General features: G+C 41.7%; 1 protein-coding gene across 2 annotated transcripts in view; it reads left to right on the forward strand.

The window, feature by feature from the left end:
* Positions 1 to 5,294: 5,294 nt before the first annotated feature.
* The window catches only part of LOC128699607 (gamma-butyrobetaine dioxygenase), a gene marked incomplete at its 3' end in the record, with an annotated part of 42,810 nt that continues 28,632 nt past the window's right edge, over positions 5,295 to 19,472 (forward strand). The window contains 1 exon segment of one of the 2 annotated variants that reach the window (XM_070099358.1): positions 5,295 to 5,388. 2 annotated transcript variants of the gene reach the window in all.

Here is a 19,472-nt window from a genome sequence, read left to right on the forward strand (position 1 = left end):
GTGGTGGAAGTTCACCAGGAGGCTTCGTCTGGTGAGGCGATGTGTGTGGAAGTTGGTTCCCGCAAACGGACGGCAGGAGTGTCGGATATGGACGAGGTCCTGACACCGGGACAGCGTCCAGGGAAGAAATTATGGTCGAAAGTGGCGGAGGCGCCTCCTGCAGACGGGGTTGGGGCAAGCGCCCAGCATGTGGGTAGGGCACGGGGGGGTGAGGGGGGCCTTGGGAAGTCAAAGGTCAAAGAAGGTCAGTGTAATGTACATGTAGGAACGGGAAAGACCCACAAGCATAGAGGAAAACCTCCTTTTGTGAATTCAAGTGTGTTACCATCAATGTAAATGGTCTGCGGGCAGAGTTTAAGTGTGTGTGGATGGAGTGGTTCTTGCGCAGATATGCTGTGGACGTATGTTTCATACAAGAACACAATTATAAGTTTGGGCGAGAGTTACGGTTAAAAGGCTACCGAATGTATGTTAGCAGTTCTTTAAAATTAAAGGGTGGGGTAGCTATAGCGGTGAAGGAGTCCAGCCCTTGGCGTGTCTTAAGATGGGAGGAGGGGGGAGGTGGGAGGGTGGTGAGGGTAGATGGGTACTGGGGTGAGGTGAGGGTTTGTTTTATTGGCGTTTACATGCCAGCGGACAGCAACACTAAAGTTAAAGTAGACTTTGTAAGGGAGGCTTTAACGTTTTACACTCGGGGTTTGCCGTTCATTACCGTCATGGGTGGGGATTGGAATTGCGTTATCCGCCATGGCGATGTTGAGCCGCGGGGGGCGGGGTGCGTTTTACCTGTCTTACGGAATCTGCTGGGGGATGCAGGGGTTTATGATGTGGTGGGGCGGGGTGGGTGGGGGGTGGAGCATACGTTCGTTCGTAGGGGCTATGCGGCCCGTCTGGATAGACTTTATGTAACACAAGGGATTAGAGTTGGGCACGTACAGACCTTTGATGTGGGGTTTTCAGATCACCGTGCAGTGCTAGCGGACTTGAACTGGGATGGAATGATCAGGGTTTATCCAGGTTATTGGAAACTGAACGTGCGGCTATTGGAGGGGGAGGGGGATGGGTCAGCTTTTCAGGACTGGTGGAAGGATATTTGGGAAACGCGACGGGCAGGTGAATGTTTGTTGGAATGGTGGGAAACGCGTGCCAAACCTGGAATAGCGAGTTATTATAAGAAGCGGGGAAAAGAGGAGGCGAGGTGGAGGTATGGGCTGCAAAACTATCTGGAGGGGCAGCTAAATGATTACTATGTGGGGGGCGGGAGTAGTAGTCGGTATGACGACATTGAACATCTTCGTAGTCGACTTGCAGAAATTCACAATGAACGTTTCAATGCGGTTAGAGTCAGAGCAGGTATGGAAGAAGTGCTATGGGGTGACAAACCTTCGGGTTGTGTCTTGCGCAAATTTAGGGTCAGGCAACAGGCGACGTCCCTCTTGCAATTGGAAGTATGCACGGGTTTGGGTGGTTACCTGCCGGGTCAAGTACTCCTCACCACGGACAGCATGAGTTTTTATGCTGATCTATGGTTTGGGGAAAAGCTACGGAGGGGAGTAGGGGGGGTCCATGAGGGCGGCCTGGTGAGGAGGGATTTCAGAAAAGTTATAAGTGACAGGGATAGAACGGTACTAGAAGGTAGCATTCGAGTGGAGGAGGTAGAGGAGGCGATTTTTAGTATGAGTAAAGGAAAGGCACCAGGTATAGATGGCATTTCGAATGATTTTTATAGGGCGCATTGGGGAAGTATTAAGCATTGTTTGGTTGATGTATTAAATTGCATGCTCACGGAGGGGAGGTTAGGTATGTCACAAAGTACGGGGGTAGTTGTGTTGGTGCCCAAAAAGGGAGGGGGGAGGGGTCTGAGTGCATATAGAGCAATATCTCTTATGTGCTCTGACTATAAAATCTTTGCAAAAGTTTTAGGAAACAGAATGAGGAAGGTTATGGGGTCGGTTATTCACGAGGGACAGCTAGGCATACCAGGTAGGAGCATGAGGGACGGACATGTACGTATTAGGGAGTTTTTGGAGGAATGTCAAGGGGGGGGTGTCCTCGGGCTTGACTGGCAAAATGCTTATGACTGTGTTGATAGGGATTTATTGAGGCTTATTTTATTGAAGCAGGGTTTTGGAGAGGGAATTGCAAGATGGGTGGATACCTTGTATGCCACGGCTATGGTACGCATACAGGTAAACGGTAAATTGGGTCAGCCGGTCCGTATGGAAAGGGGTTTGAGGCAAGGGTGCCCCCTCTCCCAGCTGCTTTTTGCTTGTATGCAAAACCCATTTTATGAGCTGGTGGATGGTGGTTTGAGGCGTGGAACGCTGAGCAGTGACCATGCAGCGCGTGTGGTCGGGTACGTAGATGATACCACAATTCTGTTAAAAGGGGAGGAGGATTTGCAGATCGTGGGATGGATTGTTGAGTTTTTTGGGGCAGAGTCAGGCATGTGCGTTAACAAGGCAAAATCGAAATTATTGGAGGTGGGTACATGGGTGGGGGGGAGGTTGGGCGAAAGGTATGGGTGGTCAGTCGTGGTGCAACTTAGAATATGTGGCATCGTGTACATGGCAGATGAGAGGGAGAGCCGAAGGGTAAACTCTGAATTGGTGGTTAACAAGGCTTTAGATCGACTTCGGGGGTTAAGAGCTGGGGATGTCTCGTTGCAACAGAGGACAGTAGTGGTTAATACACTTGTTTATAGTAAAGTATGGGGTGTGGCCGCGGTGTACCCTTTAAGAGATACGGATATTCAGGATCTGCAGAGAAGGGTCTTACGTTATGTTTGGGGTTTCGGGAGGGCTTGGTTAAGTCGGGAGGTTGTCATGACCCATGTTCGCCGTGGGGGTTTAGGTCTCTTGGCTTTGGGGCCACGGGTGAAGGCCCTCTATGTAAAGCAGCGGTTCCTTAGGGCGGGCGGTGAGAAGGGCATCCGGGTGGGTCGGGTAATGATCGAAATGCGTAAATGGTGGAGCGGCAGGGGATTAATAGAGTGTGAGGACATGCTGCGTTTGTTGTTAAAGTTGAGAAATGCGAAACGGATCCAGGTGGGGCAAATGGTCAGCATATGTTGTCGTAGGGAAATTGTACAGGGATTGTCTGTTTTTCCGCTGTATAATTGGGGGGAAATATGGGAAGGATTTTGTAAACTTAAGTTGGCACCAAGGGTTCGTGAATTGGTGTACAGATTTGTCATGGGGATTTTAGCATCAAAATCGGTCTTAAATAGGATGGGTTTGGTAAGGGAGGCGGATTGCTTGCGTTGCGGTCTTGAAGAAACAGCTTTTCATGCTGTCTACTTTTGTGATACCTTGGACAAAGTTCGTTCGTGGTTGGGGCGGGTTTTAGATTTTCTTAGTGGGGGAAGTATTTCAACCTTACGGGCCTTAACATTGGAAGTTAGCGGAGTATCAAGTGAGGTACGAAGAGCAATAATGTACGTGGTGGCTGATTTCCTCTATATCTCGTGGGGTATGCGGGAAACCGGGGGATCAGGTAGGATCAGGGCAATTGCGGCAGGTATCTACAGAACGTATTGCAGAAATAAACTCGTATATGGTAGAAGTTGGGATAATAGTTTTCCGGCAAAGTATCGATGTCTTACTGTTCAAATGTTGCTGCAACTGCGGGTGGGGTAAGGCAACAGGGGGCTGGACTCCCCCCGTGATAGCACCAAACGGTATGTTAGAGACTTTAGGGTAGAGCGCGGGTTTTAGGGAGTGACGTGTATGTATTATGAATGGTTCCGTACGTCTGTGTGTGTATGGTTGTGGCGTTGTGTGGCACTGAGATCTTGAATTACTCATAAAATGAAGTCTTGTGGAATGTGTGACACGTTTTGTTAAGTTTATATGTGGCGTGATAGATGTTATAAGGAGTTTAGTGTTGGTAACTTACTAAAATCATAATAGACCATTTGGATATTACTTTTTCATGTTGTAATCTTGGGTTCTTTAAAATGTGTACATAGCCTAGTATTGTACCGACATGTAGGATGAGGTGTATTATCTTGCATTTTGAGTGTGAACTTCACGATATGCAATGTTTTGAAAGTTTATAATTCATGGTTAACATTAATATTTGATATTATATTGGTGGTGTATATTCTTCTACTTATTACAGTGTATGTGTATAGGAGTGTAATGTTTCATAACTGTTTTAGTCTGTAAATTTATGTTGTCTTGTTCATGCACTACCAACTCTTAGGTAAACACTCATTAAGGTTTTGATGAGGTCAGTGTATGACCATTCATTAGGATAATTAATGTATGTTATTTAGAACGGCGACTGTACATACGGGGGGGGGGGGGGGGGTAGAAGTGTCAGCTGTGTCTGCACTGGCAATAATGATTGTAAAAGGAGGGTTTGTAGGTTATGTATATGGTTGTGGGTTATGTATATGGTTGTGGGTTATGTATATGGTTATGTATATGGTTGTGGGTTATGTATATGGTTATGTATATGGTTGTGGGTTATGTATATGGTTGTAACATGGCCATTATCTATGGTGTTCTTTAAATGTACCAGGATTGTGTACTAGAGGTTTTGTAATATCTAGTGTGGTTTTTAATTTTATACTCTTATACATTATTGTATTTGTCCTATGTTCTAAATAAAAATATAAAAAAAAAAAAAATGACGGGCATCCCCACCGTAGACGTTTCGCCATCCAGCCAGCCACTGGATGGCGAAACGTCCACAACAAAGACAACCAGACGCCGCACATGTGTCTAATTTCATCAGTAGTTGTAGTAGAAGAAGAAGCTTCTGTCTTTTATGTGCGGGTTATTTGTGTATCGTTCCAGTCACGGTATTGTGCCTTTTTGTTATTTATTTAATTACTGCGTATTTATTGCGTATTCTTGAGTAATTAAACCTCGGGCTGTTGAGAGAAATTCTCAGTAGCTTATATATGGAGTTTGCTGTGTGTGTGTGTGCTTCAAAATCGACACTATTGAAAGGTTGTCCAAAACTACAGCGTGCGAGCAGTATAGAAGAGCAGAAATGTTATTTAATTTGCTAAAATGTTGGGAATAACGATGCGTGTGGATGCAGACATTGTACGATTATCAAATTTTCAAGCCCTTTGTTCAGAAGCTACAAGTACCGAAGACAATTACTATAAAAACCTATTAGTTTAGTAGCTATTTCATTATTTAATAATGTTTTGAATGCTATAAGTTTCACAGAAAGGACAGTAAATGGGCAAGTATATAGGGATGCTGGAAATGGCTGGCATGTTGGGTCAAATAGGCAGCTGCCGAGACAACAATACTAGGTACGAGATGCAGCCTCAGTTATTCTCAGAGACTTGGTAGGGCAGGAGACATCACTGTGAGGCTCTCAGCTGATACGCACTGTCATAGATAACCTCAATATCATACGCAGGTAATACATAAAAAGCTCTTACTGTTCTTTATATTTGTACTTTTGAAATAGGACAATCCAATAGTGCTAAATTATTATTGTCTAGGATTAGGTATCTCGGCAAAGCCGTGTTGGCATCCTCATGTGTTTTATTAAAGACTTGTCCATTTAAGGGGCCTTGAGACCAGTGAAGGGCTTTTGATTCAGTGAATTTGAGCTATCTTCCGGCACAATGCACTCAGTTCCCTGCACGGGTGGAAACGTTGGCCATGTTTTTTTACACCTGCTGTCCCTATTAACATCAGTAAGTAGGTACCTGAGTGTTAGTCGCATATTGTGGGTCGCATCCTGGGGGACGAGCTTTTAAGGGGCCCAAATGGAAATAAGACATTCCATGATGACGCACTGACCAGGTCAGGAGTCAACAACACGACAAAACCCCCGATAAATGGAATTGAGGGGATTTGGAAGGATAAAACCATTGATTAAACCTTTCTGGTCTACCAGAATGGAAAGGAGTTAGAAGTTAATAGGTGAAACTGGACTGTGAAGTGAGGCGGGAAGGGGTCAACTGAAAGGGGTTTGTGAAGTTAAGGGAAAAGTGAGAAGTGAAGAGGGTTTTGAAGAAGAAAATTTACTAGTAATTCAGTGGTGATTGCTAAAGCAGATACTAGGGTGTACTGGTGACTGGAAAAGAGAAATAAATATTATTGTATATGAGTTAAAGAGTGAATAGTGAAAATGGCAGGCATTAGGGGGGTACAGGCTGCCATAATTATATTTATCTATGTCCTTCAATTCCATGAAGAAAGAAATCAGTCATGGGGGCTGGAAAAGGTGAATGGAGTAACAGGACCCTGGACAGTAAAAGCCCAATATCCACTAGGAATTTTTATTGACCTAAGAAAAGCTTTTGACACAATAGACCACGGCATCCTACTCCACAAACTTGACCATTATGGTATAAGAGGCCATTCACAGGGTAGTTAAGTATGACACAAGTTAAATGAGAGATGGAAGCAAACTCGAAATTAATTTTAAGGGTATATATGATATGACCTGAGAGGTGCAGAATAAGAAAATTATAGTGGAATCAACATTAATAAGAGCGAGATTAGGCTATCAGACTCGACCCCTCTCCCTTCCCTGTAAGTAGAACTAAATACTGGAGCGTAGACGAGAGAGATACATGATAATATACACTTGGAAAATCCTAGAGGGATTAGTACCAAACCTGCACACGAAAATCACTCTCTGTGAGAGCAGACTCGGCAGGAGATGCAACATAACCTGATGAAAAGCAGAGGCGCCACGAGTACACCGAGAGACAACACAATTAGTGTCCGGGGCCCAAGACTGTTCAACTGCCTCCCAGCATACATGAAGGGGATTACCAATAGACCTCTGGCTGTCTTCAAGAAGGCACTGGACAGGCTCCTAAAGTCAGTACCTGACCAGCCAGGCTGTGGTTCGTACGTCAGTTTGCGTGCGGCCAGCATTAACAGCCTGGTTGATCAGACCCTGATCCACCATGAGGCTTGGTCTCAGACCGAGCCGTTGACCCCCGAAACCCTCTCCAGGTAAACTCCAGGTACCTACCTGACAGTACAAAATCACTGCAGTTGAACCATGTGAAACCAGGTTGTGTTTTCACTGAAAACACAACCTGGTTTAACATGGTGCTACCTGGGATTTTTTTTCATCTTTGATGAAACTATATTTTATTACACATTGTTATGGAGCTGTGAAGTGCTTTTGGTCCAACGAATTGGTCCTGCACTTCCTTGGATTGAAACTGATTACTTCCTATCCCTCCAAGTCCTGTATATACGACCCTTGTGGATTCAGCGCTTACCACACAAATTTTATACAGAGCTCTACGCTAGTGTTAAGTTATTTATCCCAGGGTGTGATGGGGGATGGATCGTCCATCTTCTAAACACCAATATTTTCCTATACACTTTTAAAATACCTGTTTGTGCAATTTTCATATAGGAAGGGAATGGAGAAGTATAAAGGCAAGCCAATACAACCTGGGAAGGTAAGAGTATATTGAACTTTGGGGACTCCTGAGGAGGCAGGTGTGTTTCCCTGGGGCAGGATGGGGTGTGCTTAGCATGCCTTGGAGTCCAGTCCCTGGACCAATTATGTACCTCTGTAATCTTTTGACTACCGCCCACAGGATGGGTATGGGGTGCATAATAAACATATTAAACTAACTTAGCATGCCTATCATCATTCCTGGTAATAGTTACAACGTGCTGGAGGCAATTATATTTATATGCATAATTTTTGTTAGTATTAGTGTGTTATGCTTGTACTCGCCCCGTGTTACCTCACCTCACCTAATACCGGTTTTACTAGTTTCTTGTCTCATCAACCCTGTCGTACCTACCCTTAAAGTTGTGTGATGTTTGCTTTCGTTATATCCTCGTCTACGTTATTCCTGTTCTTGATCCTCAGGCTGAAAAAGAAGTTTTTTCCAACATCGTGTGACTCATTTGAGTCTAACTTCCATTTGTCCCTTTGCCTTATCAAGCCCTCAAAATACCTTGTTATCTTGTACTCCATTATCCTGCTTTTCCTAATCTTGGCTTCCTGTGATCGTTAGATTTTTTTTTCTTTCGTTGTAAGTCACCTCTAGGACCAGTTTTGCTGGGAATTTCTTGGCATTCTTTTCATTTTCTTCAATCCTTAGTCAAGTTTTGGGGCTCTAGGGGGATGTTGGATGCTCTCTCGCTGATCATATATTTGTCGTATATAGTCCTGAATGGACTATATACGACATATATGGACGCACATTGATGTAAGACCCACAGCAGATGAGGTAAATACATTGTTGTGGTCTTTGAAAAGGTGAGATCCTCTGACATTATCACTCCCAGGTCTTTCACATTTTTTCGCTCTATTGTATGGTTAGAATTTGTTGTATACCTTGATACAGTTTTAATTTTCTCAAGTTTTCCATATCTGAGTAGTTGAAATTTCTCTTCATTGACCTTCATATTGTTGTCAGTGGCCCATTTGAAGGTTTGATTGATGTCCACTTGGAGTCTCGCTGTGTCTTCGAAGGAGGTCACTGTCATGGCATTTCGGGTGTCATCCGCAAAGGAAGATATGGAGCTATGGCTTATGTCTCTGTTTATGTCAGATATTAGGATGGGAGTGAGTACTGTGCCTTGTGGAACAGAGCTTTTCACTGTAACTGCCTCAGACTTTACTCTGTTTACTATTACTCTTTGTGTTCTGTTTATTAGGAAGTTATAGATCCATCTATCAACTTTTCCTGTTATTCCTTTATCGCGCATTTTGTGCGCTATTACACTATGGTCGCTCTTGTCGAAGGCTTTCGCAAAGTCTGTATATACTAAATCTAATTTTTTATCCTCTAAAGCATTCAGGACCCTGTCAAAGTGGTCTAGTAGCTGGGACAGGCAGGAGCGACCTGTTAGTGCTATCAGTCTGTAGTTCTTTGTAATTACTTTACTGCCACCTTTGTGGAGTGGGGCTATGTCTGTTGTTTTTAGTGTGTGTGGGATGACCCGTGTGTCCATGCTCCCTCTTCATAGAATGCTGAAGGCATATGACAGGGGCTTCTTGCAGTTCTTAATGAACACGGAGTTCCATGAGTCCGGGCCTGGTATCTTTACTGTACATGTGCCTTATTTATCAACTTGTTGGTACTGTATATCTATGATCTAATGAAGCTAGATAATACCTTCACTTATAACGAAATTCTGACAAACACTTACATAACATACATTTGTAAAATGTTAAATAATCAGTCAGCACTTAGATCATTGTATATTATTGTTCTGTACTATGACCTTAACAGTCAGAGTAGATGCAATTATAAAAATGCTAGACCTGCTTTACACAGCATTGGAAAATAAGGAATATCCGCTATTGACCTAAGAAAAGCGTTTGACGCAGTAGACCACGGCATCCTATTCCACAAACTTGACCACTATGGTATAAGAGGCCATGCGCTTACATATTTTAAATCCTACCTTTCTAATAGGTATCAGTATGTCACCATTAAAGACACAGCCTCATCAATACGGCCACTTGATACTGGAGTTCCGCAGGGAAGTGTCCTTGGACCCCTGCTCTTCCTCATTTACATCAATGATCTTCCAAACATATCCCAACACCTGAAACCCATTCTCTTTGCTGACGACACGACTTTACGTCATCTCCCACCCTAATCTTGCCACCCTCAACACCATTGTTAACGAGGAGCTGCTCAAAATATCGACTTGGATGACAGCCAATAAACTTACACTTAACACTGGCAAAACCTACTATATTATGTTTGGTAGCAGAGCAGGTGTTGCACAACTTAACATTAAGATCGACAACACTCTAATTGCCAGACATAATGAGGGCAAATTTCTTGGCCTATACCTCGACAACAACCTAAATTTCAGCACCCATATCCAACACAACAAAAAAAGTATCCAAAACGGTGGGGATCCTCTCCAAGATACGATACTACGTGCCGCAAACTGCCCTTCTCACACTATACCATTCACTTACATATCCATACCTCACCTATGCTATCTGTGCTTGGGGTTCAGCTGCAGCAACACACCTAAAGCCAATAATAACCCAACAAAAAGCCGCAGTAAGAATAATCCCTAAATTCCATCCCTGGCAACCCCTCCCCCACTCTTCATAGATCTAAACTTACTCCCTGTTCAGAACATCCACACTTACTCCTGTGCAATCTATATCTACAGGACCTTAAATTCCAATATTAACCTTGACCTAAAATGCTTTCTTGATAGTTGTGACAGGATCCACAGGCATAACACCAGACACAAACATCTCTATGACATTCCCCGTGTCCGACTAAACCTTTACAAAAATTCAATGTATTTCAAAGGACCTAAAATCTGGAACACCCTACCTGAAAACTCTAGAACTGCAGACACACTCATCACTTTCAAAACTACAGTTAGAAAACATCTTATCTCCCTGATCCACCCCGTCAACTAACTACATGATAACCACCTGGTGGTTCACAATTATACTCACTCACCCACTGACTATAAACCCAGAAATACTAATCTTAATCTTAAAATAATAAATCCTAACTAGTCATAAGTTTGCCTATGATACTCCAGTATAGACACCTTGTATTGTGCCAAAACAAAAGCATTCACATTGCTAAACTCACAAATTATGATGTAGTCACTTAGCCTTAATACCATAATCTGTAAGGATTTAAAGTTAAGAATTAATCTAAGTCTGCTCGAAATGCCTAGCCATGCTAGGTGTCCTAGTGGCCCCCTCTGTAATTAGTATTTTATAACATGTAAACCACACAATACCCAAAACCTGTAAACCCCACATTGTAAGTAAGTAAGTAAGTAAATTTATTCAGGTATACACAAATACAGTTACATAGAATTATCATACATAGCAGCATATGTGTAGAGAACCTAGGATAACCCAAAAAAGTCAGACAGAGTGACTTATTTCCATTGGGGTCCTTTTACCTTATTATTATAATATAAAGGTTATAATATTTTCTTATTATTCTACAATGAAGATAACATCTTATTATCATACTAAAAAGACTATCTACTACACGAGGGTCATTAAGACTATCTACAATACGAGGGTCATTACTAGGGATAAGGTAAAATTTACACGTATTTTAGCTAAAAAATAGAAAATCATTCCCCTCCCTTTCTGTAGCTTCATTCATCAGACACTTTTTGGCAGTCTTCTTGAACTGGTTCATGCTATGACTGGCTTTGGCATGTGCGGGTAGTCTGTTCCATTCTTTTATTGCTGTACAATAAAAGGTGTTTGACGCCTGGCCACTGACTGTGGGTACTACAAAGTTGTGCTCTCTCCCCCTAGTACTATGATTGCTTTGGTTCCCAACCTTGACAAAATTAACAGCAAGATATTCTGGACACTGTTCGTGAGCAATTTTATAAACATGATTTAGCTTCAGTTGTTTTACTCTGTCTTCAACATTCAGCATATCCAATTGCTGTAATTCATCCTGGCCTACATGTTCTCTTGGTCCCAGCCCCAGGATGAATCTTACGATTTTGTTCTGGGCGATTTGCAGTCTATCTTTCAGTTCTTTTGTCAAGGCAGAGTACCATGAAGAGCAAGCGTAATCCATATGGCATTGTATATGGGCGAGCCTCAGTAGGTAGACACTGTGCTTGTCTATACAGGAACTTCAGTCTGGCATTCGCTTTCTTTACTACACTGTTCCCTATCAATTCTCCTGACATGCATGGGTCAAAGGGGATTCCCAGATATTTTACTGATGAAACCAAAGTGATGGACTCCCCATTACACTGAACATTAAAATTATTTACCCTTCTCAGTTTATGTTTCGTTCCAAAGAGAATGGCTTCAGTTTTCCCTAGGTGTAATGATAGTTTGTTGTCTACTAACCATTTGCTGCAGGACTCCAGTTCCAGTGTTAAAACATTAGCAATATCTTGTGGGTCTTTACCTGTCACTAACAGAGCACTGTCATCTGCATACAGTAGGAGTTTGCACTTGACACTGATAGGCATATCATTGACATAACATAAGAATAGTAAGGGACCCAGAATACTACCTTGGGGAACTCCACATGTTATCGGCAGGGGTTCTGATTCCGTTTTGTTGATTTTGACTATTTGTCTCCTGTTGCTAAGGTAGGACTTAAACCAGTCTACAGAACCTATACCGATAGCTTGAAGTTTCTTACATAATATATTGTGGTTGACAGTATCGAAGGCCTTTTGCAGGTCTAAGGTTACCATACCTATGAGGTTCCCTTTTGACATTTCAGTTCTCAGGTAATCCATCAGATTAATAAGGGAGGTATCGGTTGAGTAGGATCTTCTAAAGCCCGATTGATAGCTATGGAGAATGCTGTTGTCATTAAGGTACTTAACTACTTGAGAATACACCGCCCTCTCCAGAATTTTAGATATTATACTGAGTATACTAACAGGTCTATAGTTGCTTACATCAGACCTATTATTTTTCTTGAAGATAGGAGTAACTCTGGCCTCCTTGAACCCCTCCGGTACGGTATTAGTGGTGATTGATAGATTTATTATGTGAGCAATAGGGATTGACAGTTCAGAAGCACCATCTTTTAGGAACTTAGACGGGATGTTATCAGGGCCTGTGCTCTTAGTTGGGTTTAACCTGCTTAGTTCTTTTTGAATGAAGTCATGAGATACACTTACTAGTTGACAACTGTTTGGGGTTACCCCTTTATTGGTATAGTATGTTTGAAACTTATCAGAGTCTGTGTTAAAGGTATTTGATGCAGCTGGTAGTTTACTTACTAGTGTTGATGCAACAGATGTGTAGTAGGAATTAAAGCAATTTGCCACCTTAGATGTTTCGTGGCATACCTCATTATCCATAGTGAGTACTATGTTAGACCTATCTACTGGCTTATGGCTATACCCCAACTGTTTTAGTTGTTGCCAGAGCTTTCTGGGGTTATGCTTATACTCTTCAATTTTTGAGCAATAGTGCTTTGCCTTTGCTCCTTTTATAAGCCTCTGTACTCTGTTCCTCACCCTTTGGAATTCATTTAGTGCTGCAATATCCTGTCTGTTTGCTTTAAATCTTTTTAGCAGCTGGTCTCTGAATTTCATATTATCTAATATCTCAGTAGTCATCCAGGGTTCAGTTCTTCGTTTAATCCTAACCTCTTTAACTGGTGCAATATTATTAAGAATGGTAGTGAACATTGTTTTGAATTTTTCCCAGGCATCGTTTACGTCCGTGCAACTTGTTATCTCTGTCCAGTCACAATTGTGTAGCCTATTTACCAGTGTTTCTTTACTGTAGTTTCTAGTTGACCTCATTTTTATTGTCCTGTGTAGGCCTATCCTATCCCTAGTGATTTTCCTGGTGCAGTAAATGATGAAATGATCACTAAGACCTGTGGTAATGACGCCTGACTGATTAATGTTCTCAGCGCGGTTGCAAAGTATGTGGTCAATTAGGGTGGCTGAGAACTGTGTGATCCGGGTTGGTTTATTAATTAGTTGGGTGTAGCTATTTAATCCTAGAATTTGCTTATACCTTTTGCATAGCCCGTTATTTTGTTGCTGAAAACAGATATTGAAGTCGCCCAGTATTATTGTTTCGCAATTGCTTTCAACTCCGGACAAGACTCTGGAAAAGTCTTCTAAGAACTGGTCCTGGGTAGGAGGGCGGTAACTAGTTCCTACTAAGATGGGTTTGGTCTTGGGAAGCAGCACTTCAAACCATAGAATCTCCAGTTTATTGTTATTTAAATCAGGTCTTGGGTTGTAACCTGGAGTTTACCTGGAGAGAGTTTCGGGGGTCAACGCCCCCGCGGCCCGGTCTGTGACCAGGCCTCCTGGTGGATCAGCCCCTGATCAACCAGGCTGTTGCTGCTGGCTGCACGCAAACCAACGTACGAGCCACAGCCCGGCTGATCAGGAACTGACTTTAGGTGCTTGTCCAGTGCCAGCTTGAAGACTGCCAGGGGTCTGTTGGTAATCCCCCTTATGTGTGCTGGAAGGCAGTTGAACAGTCTCGGACCCCTGACATTTATTGTATGGTCTCTTAACGTGCTAGTGACACCCCTGCTTTTCATTGGGGGGATGGTGCATCGTCTGCCAAGTCTTTTGCTTTCGTAGTGAGTGATTTTCGTGTGCAAGTTCGGTACTAGTCCCTCTAGGATTTTCCAGGTGTATATAATCATGTATCTTTCCCTCCTGCGTTCCAGGGAATACAGGTTTAGAAACCTCAAGCACTCCCAGTAATTGAGGTGTTTTATCTCCGTTATGTGCGCCGTGAAAGTTCTCTGTACATTTTCTAGGTCGGCAATTTCACCTGCCTTGAAAGGTGCTGTTAGAGTGCAGCAATATTCCAGTCTAGATAGAACAAGTGACCTGAAGAGTGTCATCATGGGCTTGGCCTCCCTAGTTTTGAAGGTTCTCATTATCCATCCTGTCATTTTTCTAGCAGATGCGATTGATACAATGTTATGGTCCTTGAAGGTGAGATCCTCCGACATAATCACTCCCAGGTCTTTGACGTTGGTGTTTCGCTCTATTTTGTGGCCAGAATTTGTTTTGTACTCTGATGAAGATTTAATTTCTTCATGTTTAAAATATCTGAGTAATTGAAATTTCTCGTCGTTGAACTTCATATTGTTTTCCGCAGCCCACTGAAAGATTTGGTCGATGTCCGCCTGGAGCCTTGCAGTGTCTGCAATGGAAGACACTGTCATGCAGATTCGGGTGTCATCTGCAAAGGAAGACACGGTGCTGTGGCTGACATCCTTGTCTATGTCGGATATGAGGATGAGGAACAAGATGGGAGCTAGTACTGTGCCTTGTGGAACAGAGCTTTTCACCGTAGCTGCCTCGGACTTTACTCTGTTGACGACTACTCTCTGTGTTCTGTTAGTGAGGAAATTATAGATCCATCGACCGACTTTTCCTGTTATTCCTTTAGCACGCATTTTGTGCGCTATTACGCCATGGTCACACTTGTCGAAGGCTTTTGCAAAGTCTGTATATATTACATCTGCATTCTTTTTGTCTTCTAGTGCATTTAGGACCTTGTCGTAGTGATCCAATAGTTGAGACAGACAGGAGCGACCTGTTCTAAACCCATGTTGCCCTGGGTTGTGTAACTGATGTCATTTCTAATGTAGGCACATACTCCACCACCCTTTCTGTTCCTATCTAAGCGTTTTATATTGTAACCTTCTATTTTGACCTCGTCGTCAGTCACCGTATCATCCAACCAAGATTCAGAGATGGTTATAACTGCCGCCCTAATTTTGTTAGCTAGAATCCTAATCTCTGCCAATTTAGGAAGAAGTGATCTTGCATTGACATGAATAAAGTGAAGGCCTGTTTTCATAAAACAATCATAATCATCAATATATGGCAATGGGTCATTTGTATTAAAATTAGGTAAATCAATGTCATCACTGCTAAAGGGTAACTGTGCCAAAGTGCATTTGTTACACACAAAATGAATTCTGGCACCGTTGCTATAATTGTACATACATCCATCATGCACCCACCCCTTACATATTTTACATAAGGTGCCTTTTCTGTTTTTCATGCATACTTTAGTACAGTGTATGCATCTGTTTGGTAGTGTTTGAGATAATAATGGCTGTATTGTCTCACATTGACCTATGTATGCATTACATATGGAGTTAAGGTTATCATCCCTAGCTACTAGACCGTCATTATCGCCGTCATTTATCTGTCTGTTTTGCCTCTGCACAATAGTTTGAGGTCCTGGATTAATTTGGATATCACCACTTAAGAGCGCTACAATAAAAGCTGTGTGCCACTGTTTTTGTTTGGGTATGCGGTGTTGCCATACCTTGTGGCGATAGTGACATTTACTTTTCTGGTAGGATGGCAACTGTTGGGCTTTTACTGTCCAGGGCGCTGTTACTCCATTCACCTTTTCCAACCCCCATGACTGATTTCTTTCTTCATGGAATTGAAGAAGAAATATAAATATAATTATGGCAGCCTGTACCCCTCTAATGCCTGCCATTTTCACTCTTCGCTCTTTTACTCATATACAATAATATTTATTTATCTTTTCCAGTCCCTAGTACACTTAGTATCGGCTTTAGCAATCACACTGAATTACTAGTAAAATTTCCTCTTCAAAACCCTCTTCACTGCTCACTTTTCCCTTAACTTCACAAAACCCTTACAGTTAACCCCTTATTACACACTCCCCTACCCACCTCACTTCACAGTCTGGCTTCACCAATTAACTTCTAACTCCTTTCCATTCTGGTAGACCAGAAAGGTTTAATCAATGGTTTTATCCTTCCAAATCCCCCTCAATTCCATTTATCGGGGGTTGTGTCGTGTTGTTGTCTCCTGACCTGGTCTGCTGACTCAGCCATTTTTAAAACACTGAGGGGAGTAACGCCACCTGACTTTCCTTGAGTTTATAGATATATTTGGCTTTTTCTGCTATGATTCTCTCACTGTACACTGGTCAGCTGAATATAGGTCAGCTACTAAAACATTAACCTTGACTATTTAACTATTCACTTCTTTCCCACGACTGGCACTGAGGGATAACCGTCCTATACCTTATATACCCTTATAGAGAATAAACTTGAACTGAAGTGAATTGAATACACATTCCTTTAGTCATTGTACTTTGATTATTGTACCAAGAAAAGAATCATGCTTGTAAAAATCTTATTAATCTTTCCTTTGATAATTCTCTTCAAGGGATGTTCCTTGATGCGGGTGAGGGGCTCTTGATCCAAGGACCTAGACTTGCCTTCCCGTTCTTTAGATTGGACGAACCTCCATTAAAACGAAAATCCTTTGATAATTGCACTTTTGACTACCGTACTATGTTTTTACTGACAGCTTAACATTGCAGTTATGTAACCCAAAATATACATAAGCAAATGCTAAATAAGTAGGAGTTATAGAGCCTGGACTCTACAGAGTGATAGATAATCAGGTTAACCCAAGGAAGAGGAGGGCAGCTCCAATTCACTGGATCTAGAATATTTCACTAATATCAAGGCTCTTCATAAGTCTTGACAGTAGAAATCATGCTAGAGCATTATTATTATTATTATTATTATTATTATTATTATTATTATTATTATTATTATTATTATTATTATTATTATTATTATTATTATTATTATTATTATTCTCATCTTTTATAGAGCCATCTGCTGACAAGGAAGGCGCATAAATCTGTAGTTGAAGGAAGGCATGGGAGGGGTTGTCCTAAGAATGGTTGGAGGGAGGAGTTAGTTTTTTTAGTTTAATATGTTTATTATGCACCCCATACCCATCCTGTGGGCGGTAGTCAAAAGATTACAGAGGTACATAATTGGTCCAGGGACTGGACTCCAAAGTTTTGATAGCTGAGCAAGTTACAGAGGTAATGAACTCACAATTTACAAAGGTAATGAACTCACAATTTACAAAGGTAATGAACTCACAATTTGGAGGGAGGAGGTAAAGGAGGTTTTGTGTGGGAGGGACGTTAGACTTCCAGCAAGCATGCGTGAGTGCATTTGGAGTGGAGGCAAATGGTTTTTATGACGATGTATTGTTGGAATGTGAGCAAAGTAACATTTATGAAAGGATTCAGGGAAACCGGTTAGCCAGACTTGAGTCTGGAGGTGGGAGGTACTACAGTGTCTGTCCTCAGGAACGGTGATGTGTCGCAATGTTTGAACTGCAGTGAGATAAGATAAAATAAGATTTCGTTCGGATTTTTAACCCCGGAGGGTTAGCCACCCAGGATAACCCAAGAAAGTCAGTGCGTCATCGAGGACTGTCTAACTTATTTCCATTGGGGTCCTTAATCTTGTCCCCCAGGATGCGACCCACACCAGTCGACTAACACCCAGGTACCTATTTGCTGCTAGGTGAACAGGACAACAGGTGTAAGGAAACGTGTCGAAATGTTTCCACCCACCGGGAATCGAACCCGGGCCCTCCGTGTGTGAAGCGGGAGCTTTAGCCACCAGGCCACCGGGCCACCCTCAGTAGGTGCACCTCTGACAAGAGAGTGATGAAGTGAATGATGATAAGGTTGTTTCTTCTTCGGGTCAACCTGCCTCGGTGGGAAACAGCCGCTGTTTTAATAAAAAAATAAATATTATTATTATTATTATTATTATTATTATTCACAAGAAAGAGACGAACCTAAATGAGTTGGTAAGTTTATTTAGGTGCAGATACATAATACAATTACCATACATGTTAACATATGTGTAAATTACTTAGGATAACCCAAAAGCAAGTCGGATTAGGTGACTTATTTCCATTGGGGTTCTTTCTATAATGTCAGTAATGTCAACTATTCCTAAATCATTTGTATATTGTATTTTGTAGATGTATAGTTTATCATGTGTTATAGGCTGGTTCAGTAATAGTTATTATTATTATGACTCATAAAGTTAATCTAAGTGGAGATAACAGTGAGTCAACGAGTGACTTGGGAGTTTGTAATGTAATTAGACGAGTCTTATACATTGGTAATTTGTCTGGTCATTAATTTTAAGTGTAAGCAGTCATCATGGTAATTGAGGGTGTAATTAGATAATTATCCTATTATCATATCCATGAGGAGGTAGTACTCATATTATTATTATTATAATCAAGGGGGAAGCGCTAAACCCGGAGGATTATACAGCGCCTGGGGGGAGGGATGTGGAAGGCATTCAGGCTTAATTTGGGGAACTGGAGCACAGATCCAATTCCTTAAATCAAGAGCCCCTCACCAACATCAAGGAACATTCCTTGAGGAGGTAGTACTCATAGAGGTTGAAGAGTGTGACACACCTGCAGCAGTTGGGTTATCTTCATTGTTGACTGCAAGGTTTCGCTTACTCAGACTTCTTCAGTCAGATACAGAAAAGATTAAATTGGAGGCAGCAAGGGTAGTAGCGAAGTAATGATGATGTAATCAAACCATCAACCTTGGAGAAATAGTTTTAGCTAGTTCAACATTATGATGAGATGGCTCCAACTTCATCCTGTTCCCTACTTGTATGTTTCATAATAAAAATCCTTTCAAATGAGCTGATGTAGGTAACATCTCTTAGCTTGTCAATAAAGTTAGGAATCCTTAACTTGTAAATAGCTTGTCAATAAAGTTAGGAATTTTTAACTTGTAAATAGCTTGTCAATAAAGTTAGGAATCCTTAACTTGTAAATAGCTTGTCAATAAAGTTAGGAATTTTTAACTTGTAAATAGCTTGTCAATAAAGTTAGGAATTTTTAACTTGTAAATAGCTTGTCAATAAAGTTAGGAATTCTTAACTTGTAAATAGCTTGTCAATAAAGTTAGGAATTTTTAACTTGTAAATAGCTTGTCAATAAAGTTAGGAATTTTTAACTTGTAAATAGCTTGTCAATAAAGTTAGGAATTTTTAACTTGTAAATAGCTTGTCAATAAAGTTAGGAATCCTTAACTTGTAAATAGCTTGTCAATAATGCTAGGGATCCTTAACTTGTAAATAGCTTGTCAATAATGCTAGGGATCCTTAACTTGTAAATAGCTTGTCAATAATGCTAGGGATCCTTAACCTAACCTTGTTAAACCCT

Source organism: Cherax quadricarinatus, chromosome 67 (assembly GCF_038502225.1).
Source record: "Cherax quadricarinatus isolate ZL_2023a chromosome 67, ASM3850222v1, whole genome shotgun sequence".
In the NCBI taxonomy this organism is placed as follows: Eukaryota; Metazoa; Arthropoda; class Malacostraca; order Decapoda; family Parastacidae; genus Cherax; species Cherax quadricarinatus.